Consider the following 12808-nt stretch of genomic DNA (forward strand, 5'->3'; position numbering starts at 1 on the left):
GGGTAAATTCCTAGGAGTGGAATTCCTGGGTCAAATGGTATTTCTATTTTTAGTTTTTTGAGGAACCTCCATACTGCTTTCCACAATGGTTGAACTAGTTTACATTCCCACCAGCAGTGTAGAAGGGTTCCCCTTTCTCTGCATCCTCACCAGCATTTGTTGGTCTTAGTCTTTTCAAAGCTGGCCATCCTTACTGGTGTGAGGTGATATCAGATTGTGTTTTTAATTTAAATTTCCCTGATGATTAGTGATGTGGAGCATTTTTTCATGTGTCTGTTGGCTATATGAATGTCTTCTTTGGAGAATTGTCTCTTCACATTCTCTGCCCATTTTTTAAAAGGGTTATTGCTTTTTGGGTGTTGAGGTGTGTAAGTTCTTTATATATTTTGGATGTTAACCCCTTGTTGGATATGTAATTTACAAACATATTCTCCCATACTGTAGGATGCCTTTTTGTTCTGTTGATGGCATCCTTTTAGCTTTTTTGGTTTTGTTTCCCTTGCCTGAGGAGATGCGTTCAGGAAAATGTTGCTCATGTTTATACTCAAGAGATTTTTGCCTATGTTTTCTTCTAAGAGTTTTATGGTTTCGTGACTTACATGCAGGTCTTTGATCCATTTTGAGTTTACTTTTGTGTATGGGGTTAGACAATAATCCAGTTTCATTCTCTTGCATGTAGCTGTCCAGTTTTGCCAACACCAGTTGTTATCAATGATACATTCATTTAAAAATAATAAAGTTATTTATAACTGCATAAACAGATATTAAATATATATAGTTAATGCATATGCTATATATAATATATAGTTATATTTATATTCCAGTTATAATACTGCAAGAATAAATATGCCCCTGTTTGAGAAAAGAACAAATCTGAACCTTTTCTGTGTAGGTGAGAATAGGAAAGGTGAAAAATGCTCTAGGAGTCTGATATGTTTAAGACATCAGGTTGATCCCTCTCCTTGCTAGCAGGTAGTAGGGCATTCATTTCTTGACATGGAGGAGAGTACAGAAGATAATTATGTTGATTTCCCTCCCTCTTCTTATTCCATTTTGTTTTTTATTCTTTGGTCCAGCCACTGAATTAGTCACTCTTTACCTGTCTTCTTCCAAAACTTTGTATACAGGAGCAGGGGGAAAAGAGAGATTTGTGAAGAAAGGAGCCTTCCAGAAGTTTATTCTTAGAGGCTTTCTGCCCCTGCTTTTGAATACTTGTTGATAATTTATTCTGTAGGTGCTGATCAAAGTGTAGTTATTAGCAATTACTATGATAAGTACACCAAGCCCACCTCATGAAACTCTACTGCTGGCAATGCTATTTATCAGGGTAAAACTGTCATACATTAATTCATATTCATTCATGTGGTCTGAAATCACCTACTAAATGAGAATCTGTGGGTTGTAGGGCTCAATAATCCGCATTTTTGGAAGACTTCCGGGTGGTTCTCATGCACATTAAATTGTTTTATATGTTCAAACATTTTATAAGAAGGAAGGGATCAGTTTCAGCATGAAGAGAATCAGAAAAAAAAACAGTAGAGAAGAAAATCAGGAAAATTTTATGACTGTCTTCATATTGTTAGAAAAAGCATAAAACCTAAATGTGATTTATTCCCATCAGGAAGTTTAAACGTTTTAACAATAAGGTATTGACAAAGAGCCATGTGGTGAAAAATATGCCAGGAAGTGGGGGTGGGGTGGGAATTGATAAGGAACAGGCTGTACCTAATATTTGGGAAAAGAAGGAAGTTTTAAACCTGCCAATAAAATTAAGACAAATGTAAGGGAAAGCCTAATATGGATATAACTTGCTTAGGTGGCCTCCGGGTAAGAATATAAACCCTGTAGTACTTAGCCAAAGAGGAACCAGGTGAGGAACCCCCGTGCTAGAGAATAAATTGCTCATGCCAACTGCCCTAGGTATGCCTTCTTACCAGACATTCGATCTTGCAAGACTGCTATTAAAGCCCCTTCCACTATTCTCTTTGTCTCCGTGTCCACTTGTTGAATTTGGACCAGTGAGTGCATGACGAGGAAGAAAGTACTATTAGACTCTTCTCTTAGTATTTGACTTTTACATGTCATTACATTGCAGATTAATCACTTTCAGTTGAAGATTAAGTAGAACCTCATGAATTATACAATTAAATAGGTTTTGAAATATGGAAATTACCTTAGTACTTGCATCAGGTTTCAAAAGATGCTGCTGAAATTGTGTTTTGAGCTCAGAAAATATGTCTGTGTATAAAGCAACTTGATATGACTTGTGACTGAAACAGCATTAGGTGTCATCTAAATGACTTTACCATACTGTAAGTTTTGCACATAATCACTATTTTGCTTTGTAATTTTAGGTTGAATTTATTAAGAAACACTATCAAGTCTTTAGCAAAAGCAATATCTGGAGGGAGGGGCGGAAGATGGCAGCGTGAGTAGAGCAGCAGAAATCTCCTCCCAAAACAACATATATCTATGAAAATATAACAAAGACAACCCTTCCTAGAATAAAGACCAGAGGACACAGGACAATATCCAGACCACATCCGCACCTGAGAGAACTCAGCGCCTCGCGAAGGGGGTAAGATACAAGCCCCGGCCCCGCCGGAGCCGAGCGCCCCTCCCCCCAGCCCCCGGCGGGAGAAGAGCAGGCAGAGCGGGAGGGAGACGGAGCCCAGGACTGCCGAACACCCAGCCCCAGCCATCCGGGCCAGAGTGCAGGGCGCTCGATACTAGGAAAACAGGGAAGCAAGAACAGTGAGCAGGCACTGGAGGCTGGGCGCCAGAGGACATAAGAAAAGCGCGCGACCATTTTTTTTTTTTGCTTTTTTGCTGTTTTGTTTTGGCGAGCGCTTTTTGGAAGTCTTAAAGGGATAGGGACCCCAATACTAGGGAAACAGGGCAGAAAGACCAGTGAGCAGAGGCCTGAGGCTGGCACCGGAGAATAAAGAAAAACGAACAACCACCTTTTTTTTTTTTTCTAATTAAAAACTTTTTTTTTTTTTTAATTAAAAAATTTTTTTTCTTTTTTTTTTTTTGGTGGTCGTTGTTTTGTTTTGGCGGGTGCTTTTCGGAAGTCTTAAAGGGGCAGGGCGGGTCACTTAATCCAGAGGTAGGGAATCTGGGATCTCTGGGCACCCTAAACCCTGGGCTGCAGGGAGCAGGGAGGCCCCTTATGGAGATAAATAGCCTCCCAGCAGCTCCTGCTCCAACGCGACTCCACCATTTTGGAGTAGCTGCCCGAGCCAGGCCACGCCCACAGCAACAGCGGAGATTAACTCCATAGCAACCGGGCAGGAAGCAGAAGCCCTGTCTGCGCGCAGCTGCGCAGCACAAGCCACTAGAGGTCGCTGTTCTCCCAGGAGAGGAGGGCCACAAACCAACAAGAAAGGAAGTCCTTCCAGCTGTCACTCGTCCCAGTTCTGCAGACTATTCCTATCACCATGAAAAGGCAAAGCTACAGGCAGACAAAGATCACAGAGACAACACCAGAGAAGGAGACAGACCTAACCAGTCTTCCTGAAAAAGAATTCAAAATAAGAATCATAAACATGCTGACAGAGATGCAGAGAAATACGCAAGAGAAATGGGATGAAGTCCGGAAGGAGATCACAGATGCCAGAAAGGAGATCGCAGAAATGAAACAAACTCTGGAAGGGTTTATAAGCAGAATGGATAGAATGCAAGATGCCATTGATGGAATTGAAATCAGAGAAGAGGAACGCATAGAAGCTGACATAGAGAGAGACAAAAGGATCTCCAGGAATGAAACAATATTAAGAGAACTGTGTGACCAATCCAAAAGGAACAATATCCGTATTATAGGGGTCCCAGAAGAAGAAGAGAGAGGAAAAGAGATTGAAAGTATCTTAGAAGAAATAATTGCTGAAAACTTCCCCACACTGGGGGAGGAAGTAATCGAACAGACCATGGAAATACACAGAACCCCCAACAGAAAGGATCCAAGAAGGGCAACACCAAGACACATAATAATTAAAATGGCAAAGATCAAGGACAAGGAAAGAGTGTTAAAGGCAGCTAGAGAGAAAAAGGTCACCTATAAAGGGAAACCCATCAGGCTAACGTCAGATTTCTCTACAGAAACCCTACAGGCCAGAAGAGAATGGCATGATATATTTAATACAATGAAACAGAAGGGCCTTGAACCAAGGATACTGTATCCAGCACGACTATCATTCAAATATGACGGTGGGATTAAACAATTCCCAGACAAACAAAAGCTGAGGGAATTTGCTTTCCACAAACCACCTCTACAGAACATCTTACAGGGACTGCTCTAGATGGGAGCACTCCTAGAAAGAGCACAGCACAAAACACCCAACATATGAAGAATCGAGGAGGAGGAACAAGAAGGGAGAGAAGAAAAGAATCTCCAGACAGTGTATATAACAGCTCAATAAGCGAGCTGAGTTAGGCAGTAAGATACTAAAGAGGCTAACCTTGAACCTTTGGTAACCACGAATTTAAAGCCTGCAATGGCAATAAGTACATATCTTTCAATAGTCACCCTAAATGTTAATGGGTTGAATGCACCAATCAAAAGACACAGAGTAACAGAATGGATAAAAAAGCAAGACCCATCTATATGCTGCTTACAAGAAACTCACCTCAAACCCAAAGACATGTACAGACTAAAAGTCAAGGGATGGAAAAACAAATTTCAAGCAAACAACAGTGAGAAGAAAGCAGGGGTTGCAGTACTAATATCAGACAAAATAGACTTCAAAACAAAGAAAGTAACAACAGATAAAGAAGGACACTACATAATGATAAAGGGCTCAGTCAAACAAGAGGATATAACCATTCTAAATATATATGCACCCAATACAGGAGCACCAGCATATGTGAAACAAATACTAACAGAACTAAAGGGGGATATAGACTGCAATGCATTCATTCTAGGAGACTTCAACACACCACTCACCCCAAAGGATAGATCCACTGGGCAGAAAATAAGTAAGGACACGGAAGCACTGAACAACACAGTAGAGCAGATGGACCTAATAGACATCTATAGAACTCTACATCCAAAAGCAGCGGGATATACATTCTTCTCAAGTGCACATGGAACATTCTCGAGAATAGACCACATACTAGGCCACAAAAAGAGCCTCAGAAAATTCCAAAAGATTGAAATCCTACCAACCAACTTTTCAGACCACAAAGGCATAAAACTAGAAATAAACTGTACAAAGAAAGCAAAGAGGCTCACAAACACATGGAGGCTTAACAACACGCTCCTAAATAATCAATGGATCAATGACCAAATCAAAATGGAGATCCAGCAATATATGGAAACAAATGACAACAACAACACTAAGCCCCAACTTCTGTGGGACACAGCAAAAGCAGTCTTAAGAGGAAAGTATATAGCAATCCAAGCATATTTAAAAAAGGAAGAGCAATCCCAAATGAATGGTCTGATGTCACAATTATCGAAATTGGAAAAAGAAGAACAGATGAGGCCTAAGGTCAGCAGAAGGAGGGACATAATAAAGATCAGAGAAGAAATAAATACAATTGAGAAGAATAAAACAATAGCAAAAATCAATGAAACCAAGAGCTGTTTCTTCGAGAAAATAAACAAAATAGATAAGCCTCTAGCCAGAGTTATTAAGAAGAAAAGAGAGTCAACACAAATCAACAGTATCAGAAACGAGAAAGGAAAAATCACGACGGACCCCACGGAAATGCAAAGAATTATTGGAGAATACTATGAAAATCTATATGCTAACAAGCTGGGAAACCTAGGAGAAATGGACAACTTCCTAGAAAAATACAACCTTCCAAGATTGACCCAGGAAGAAACAGGAAATCTAAACAGACCAATTACCAGCAATGAAATTGAAGCGGTAATCAAAAAACTACCAAAGAACAATACCCCCGGGCCAGATGGATTTACCTCGGAATTTTATCAGACATACAGGGAAGACATAATACCCATTCTCCTTAAAGTTTTCCAAAAAATAGAGGAGGAGGGGATACTCCCAAACTCATTCTATGAAGCTAACATCACCCTAATACCAAAACCAGGCAAAGACCCCACCAAAAAAGAAAACTACAGACCAATATCCCTGATGAACGTAGATGCAAAAATACTCAACAAAATATTAGCAAACCGAATTCAAAAATACATCAAAAGGATCATACACCATGACCAAGTGGGATTCATCCCAGGGATGCAAGGATGGTACAACATTCGAAAGTCCATCAACATCATCCACCACATCAACAAAAAGAAAGACAAAAACCACATGATCATCTCCATAGATGCTGAAAAAGCATTTGACAAAGTTCAACATCCATTCATGTTAAAAACTCTCAGCAAAATGGGAATAGAGGGCAAGTACCTCAACATAATAAAGGCCATCTATGATAAACCCACAGCCAACATTATATTGAACAGCGAGAAGCTGAAAGCATTTCCTCTGAGATCGGGAACTAGACAGGGATGCCCACTCTCTCCACTGTTATTTAACATAGTACTGGAGGTCCTAGCCACGGCAATCAGACAAAATAAAGAAATACAAGGAATCCAGATTGGTAAAGAAGAAGTTAAACTGTCACTATTTCCAGATGACATGATACTGTACATAAAAAACCCTAAAGACTCCACCCCAAAACTACTAGAACTGATATCGGAATACAGCAAAGTTGCAGGATACAAAATCAACACACAGAAATCTGTGGCTTTCCTATATACTAACAATGAACCAACAGAAAGAGAAATCAGGAAAACAACTCCATTCACAATTGCACCAAAAAATAAAATACCTAGGAATAAACCTAACCAAAGAAGTGAAAGACTTATACTCTGATAACTACAAGTCACTCTTAAGAGAAATTAAAGGGGACACTAACAGATGGAAACTCATCCCATGCTCGTGGCTAGGAAGAATTAATATCGTCAAAATGGCCATCCTGCCCAAAGCAATATACAGATTTGATGCAATCCCTATGAAACTACCAGCAACATTCTTCAATGAACTGGAACAAATAATTCAAAAATTCATATGGAAACACCAAAGACCCCGAATAGCCAAAGCAATCCTGAGAAAGAAGAATAAAGTAGGGGGCATCTCACTCCCCAACTTCAAGCTCTACTATAAAGCCATAGTAATCAAGACAATTTGGTACTGGCACAAGAGCAGAGCCACAGACCAATGGAACAGACTAGAGAATCCAGACATTAACCCAGACATATATGGTGAATTAATATTTGATAAAGGAGCCATGGACATACAATGGCAAAATGACAGTCTCTTCAACAGGTGGTGCTGGCAAAACTGGACAGCTACATGTAGGAGAATGAAACTGGACCATTGTCTAACCCCATATACAAAAGTAAACTCAAAATGGATCAAAGACCTGAATGTAAGCCATGAAACCATTAAACTCTTGGAAGAAAACATAGGCAAAAACCTCTTAGACATAAACATGAGTGACCTCTTCTTGAACATATCTCCCTGGGCAAGGAAAACAACAGCAAAAATGAACAAGTGGGACTATATTAAGCTGAAAAGCTTCTGTACAGCAAAAGACACCATCAATAGAACAAGAAGGATCCCTACAGTATGGGAGAATATATTTGAAAATGACACATCCGATAAAGGCTTGACGTCCAGAATATATAAGGAGCTCACACGCCTCAACAAACAAAAAACAAATAACCCAATTAAAAAATGGGCAGAGGAACTGAACAGACAGTTCTCCAAAAAAGAAATACAGATGGCCAACACACACATGAAAAGATGCTCCACATCGCTAATTATTAGAGAAATGCAAATTAAAACTCCAATGAGGTATCACCTCACACCAGTAAGGATGGCTGCCATCCAAAAGACAAACAACAACAAATGTTGGCGAGGCTGTGGAGAAAGGGGAACCCTCCTACACTGCTGGTGGGAATGTAAGTTAGTTCAACCATTGTGGAAAGCAGTATGGAGGTACATCAAAATGCTCAAAACAGACTTACCATTTGACCCAGGAATTCCACTCCTAGGAATTGACCCTAAGAATGCAGCAATCAAGTTTGAGAAAGACAGATGCACCCCTATGTTTATTGCAGCACTATTTACAATAGCCAAGAATTGGAAGCAACCTAAATGTCCATCAATAGATGAATGGATAAAGAAGATGTGGTACATATACACAATGGAATACTACTCAGCCATAAGAAAAGGGCAAATCCAATCATTTGCAGCAACATGGATGGAGCTGGAGGGTATTATGCTCAGTGAAACAAGCCAAGCGGAGAAAGAGAAATACGAAATGATTTCACTTATCTGTGGAATATAAGAACAAAGGAAAAACTGAAGGAACAAAACAGCAGCAGAATCACAGAACTCAAGAATGGACTAACAGGTACCAAAGGGAAAGGGACTGGGGAGGATGGGTGGGTAGGGAGGGATAAGGGGGGGAGAAGTAGGGGGGTATTAAGATTAACATGCTTGGGGGGGTAGGAGAAAAAGGAGGGCTATACAACACAGAGAAGGGAAGTAGTGATTCTACAACATTTTGCTATGCTGATGGACAGTGACTGTAAAGGGGTTTATAGGGGAGACCTGGTATATGGGAGAGCCTAGTAAACATAATATTCATCATGTAAGTGTAGATTAGTGATACCAAAAACAAAGCAAAAAAAAAAAAAGGGCAGTTCCTATGTGGTAACCTCCAACGAGTTCTACACAAGGGTATAAAGGGCATATAAATGTGTAGGCAAAGGGTCTGTTTGTGTTTATACAGAGGATTAAAGCCTAATTGGGCTACCCCGAAAATGACCTAAGATACGATATGAAAAAGAACTTCCAACATCTGCACTCTCTGGAAGACTCATGCCAGAAGATGATCATCAAAAAACCCCAACAAAGATCCACGCACTGCTACAGCTGTAGATGCACTCATCCCACCAGTTCCTGGACTTGCCATGGGAATGAGGAAGGAGATATCTAAGCTGACCTGTGCATACAGTAAAACAACAAATTTGACTGGATCTATACTGTTGGAACTCAACCAAGAATTTGGAGAAGTGCAAATTGTAGCCCTCCAAAGTCTTACAACTACAGACTATTTACTGTTAAAAGAACATATGGCATGTGAACAGTCCCCAGGAATGGGTTGTTTTAATTTGTCTAATTTCTCTCAGACTGTTCAAGTTCAGTTGGACAATATCCACCATATCATAGATAAGTTTTCACAAATGCCTAAGGTGCCTAACTGGTTTTCTTGGTTTCACTGGAGATGGCTGGTAATTACAGATATGCCTTGGTTATGTAACTATACTCCTATTATGTTAATGTGTGTGCGCAATTTAATCAGTAGTTTAAAACCTATACATGCTGAAGTTACTCTACAAGAAGATATGTCAAAGAAATAATCAATCTTCCCATGTTTTCTTCCGCCTGCTACTTCTATAGCTTTTCTTCTTCCTTCCAAATTACAACCCTTAAATAGAATTCGTGCCTCATATCAAATTTACCGAGTATCATAATTCTTCCAAGTGGTAAAGATACCTCAAGACAAATGCTGGGCATAGAAGCCACAGGGCATAAATATGCAAAGAAGTAAAAAGCTAACCTTTTCAAACAATAAGGCTTCCCTCTCACTTACCAACTTCACATTTCCCTGTATGGCCCCGGAAGATGACTGGTTAGCCAGAGACGGGTAAGATTCCTCAAGGGAGGAACAACCTAAGACAGGCACAGTCGCAGGGGGGCCATCAGGTGAGAAATTGGGGATCAACAGAGGTGAGGCTTAGAACCTCACCCCCCTGTTCTGAGAGAAATATTCTGCATACTTGGATGTTTTATTGCCCTTGTCTAGCTCGGATTAACACATAGTCTACAGGCACACACCTGATCATCTACATTTGCTCTCTTACAACACTAAACTATGTTTTCTACCTTTATCTTGTATCTACCTACCACTTCAGCATTTTATTAAAAATAATAATAATAAAGAGAGAAATGTGGTATCCACATATAAATCAAGTATAAAAACCAAATGAGTATTCATATTTGAACTGACTGTTTATAGTTCATAATGCATGAGCAAAACCGAAAGTTTCTGTGATGACTGCCCTTGTACTGTTCACTATGTAACTTATTCACTATGTAAGAATTTGTTCTCCATGTAAGAACTTGTTTGTTATGCTTCAGAAGATTGGAGACTGACGAAAATTAGGCTTGGGGTGGATTAATGATTGTGCATTGAGCATTGACTCCCCTATACAGAATTTTATTGTCGTTAACAACCATTTGATCAATAAATATGAGAGATGCCCTCACAAAAAAAAAAAAAAAGGACAGACTTCCAATGGTAAAATAAATAAGTAACCGGGATGTAATGTATAGCATAAGGAATATAGTCAAGATATTGTAACAGCTTGGTAGGGTGATAGCTGGAACCTAGAATTATGTATATAAATGTTTTACCACTGTGTTGTACAGTTGAAACTAATGTAATGTAATACTGTGCGTCAACTACCCTTCAATAAAAAATAATTATTTAAAAAAATAAAATAAAAAAAAAAAGCAATATCTAAAGCTGTTCTGTGTTCCATAACAGTAGTTGAGGGCGGTTCTCCTCTTCCAGAAGAATTTCAATCACAGCCTGAGCTAACAAAGTTGCAAGTAAAAGCTTTACCATTGCTAAGCCATTGAGCTGCTTCATGGCAGGGCAAGTCGGGATATTCATACAATTCTTCAGACATTTAAAAACTCAGTAGTGAACTCCTTCAGTAATCAACAACTGACCAGTATTGGTAACATCTACTGACCCAGCAAAAGCCAAGGAAAACCACTCAAGATCTTTTGGCTTCTTGCTAATTGACTTGATGTTGCTCCCAATGTCCTCAGCTCTATATATATGCTTTGCCATCTAGTTTGATCAAATATAGTGCTTTGCCATCTAATTTGATCAAAATAATCCGTAGTCTGCTGTGTCTTAGAAGCATGACATTTGAAGTCTTCTTTTCTTGTTTTGCCATGATGGGTATTCACTGGCACTAAAAAAAAAAGAAATATCATGGGAACAGTGATGCAAAAGCACTTGAAACACTGTCAAGTTATAACTGTGTCAGTGTGATCTGTGAGGTTATTAACTGTGTCGGTGTAATTCACAATGGGCAAGTAGCAGTGTGAAGCAGTGATAGCACCGCAAAGTCTCTGTGGCAAGTACTCAAATTGGCTATTGTAGCCCCAAAGCAGCCCTAGACATATATAAATGAATAAGTGTGTCTGTGTCCCAGGAAAACATCATTTATAGACACTGAAATGTGAATTTCATGTAATCTTCACATGTCATGAAATGTTTTTTAATTTTTTCAACTATTAAAGAATGCAAAAACCACCTTTAGCTTATAGGATGTTAAAAACAGATGGCAGTCCAGATTTGACCTGGAGGCTGTAATTTGCTGAACCCTGCTCTAGAGGATGAACCAAGGGGAAGAGTGCTTGAAGAGAAAGTCTAGGAAATGGCTGCTGGAACTCTCCATTCTTTGTTGAACTCAGAGGAGACAGTTCCTGACAGTGTAGTGGAGCAAACTTCAGATAAAAGGGGATTGACATGGATGGTAAGAAAATGGATATGGGAAATACAAGCAAGTCTTTCATGAAATTTTGCTCTGAAAGGGAGAAAAAAAATGAGAAGCAGCTGGGGAATTATGAGATTTAAGAATTTTTTGTTGATATAGGAGAGACTTGAACATGAGCACTCAAACTTAATTTTCTCTTTCTTTTTTAATAAGGAAAATAATTTCTATTTTCAAGTTTGTTAGAAAGGTCAAATGAAATAAAATATGTATTGTACCCAGACAATGCCAATTATGTGGTAGGGTCTCAATAATAGGTATTAATATTAATATACATTCACTATTTCTTTTGTAAAAAACAACAGAGGTCATGCTTCTCATGTTACTTTGTTGATAGGTTCATAAACTCTTATTTAAAATTAGGAGTAGGGTGTTTTGTGTTAAATAGGAGGTTAACCAATTGGTCAACATTTTGTAACTTCAATAATTTTGATTTTGTAACTTCCTCAGCTTTCCTCCTTCTAGATTGCATTCTAACCTAAATTCAGTCTATCTTCACATGGAAGCCACTTTCTTCCCTTAGGTCATTTTCATTGTCTTTTTAACTGTAATACAGTCATACATACAACTGTACAAATGGATCATACAAATCATACACTGATTTGGTATATTAGTGGGTTTGTTTTATTAATTTTTGAGATAAATACTCTAGGGTGTGCTATTTATTTTGTATTGAAGTATACTTGACATAACATTATAATAGTTTCATGTGTACATATTAGTGCTTTGACATTTATGTGCATTACAAAATGCTTACCACAGTAATTGTAGTTACCATCTGTCACCATACCAAATTATTACAACATTACTGACTGTATTCCCCATGCTGTATCTTTCACCTCCATGACTTATTTATTTTATAACTGGAAGTTTCTATGCCTAGACCCCTTTCACCTGTTTGGCTAATCCCTCTGTGCCCTGGCAACCACCAGTTCTCTGTATTTATGAGTCTGTTTCTATGTTATTGTTTATTTATTTGTTCATTTGTTTTTTAGATTCCACATAAAACCAAATATGGTATTATCTTTGTTTGACTTATTTCACTTAGTATAATGCCTTCTAGGTCTATCCACATTGTTGCAAATGGTAATTTTTCTTTTTTATGGCTGAATAATATTCCACTGTATATATGTACCACATCTTCTTCATCTGTTCACCTGTTGATGGATACTTAAGTTGCTGCCATATCTTGGCTATTGT

Source organism: Manis pentadactyla, chromosome 11 (genome assembly GCF_030020395.1).
Source record: "Manis pentadactyla isolate mManPen7 chromosome 11, mManPen7.hap1, whole genome shotgun sequence".
In the NCBI taxonomy this organism is placed as follows: Eukaryota; Metazoa; Chordata; class Mammalia; order Pholidota; family Manidae; genus Manis; species Manis pentadactyla.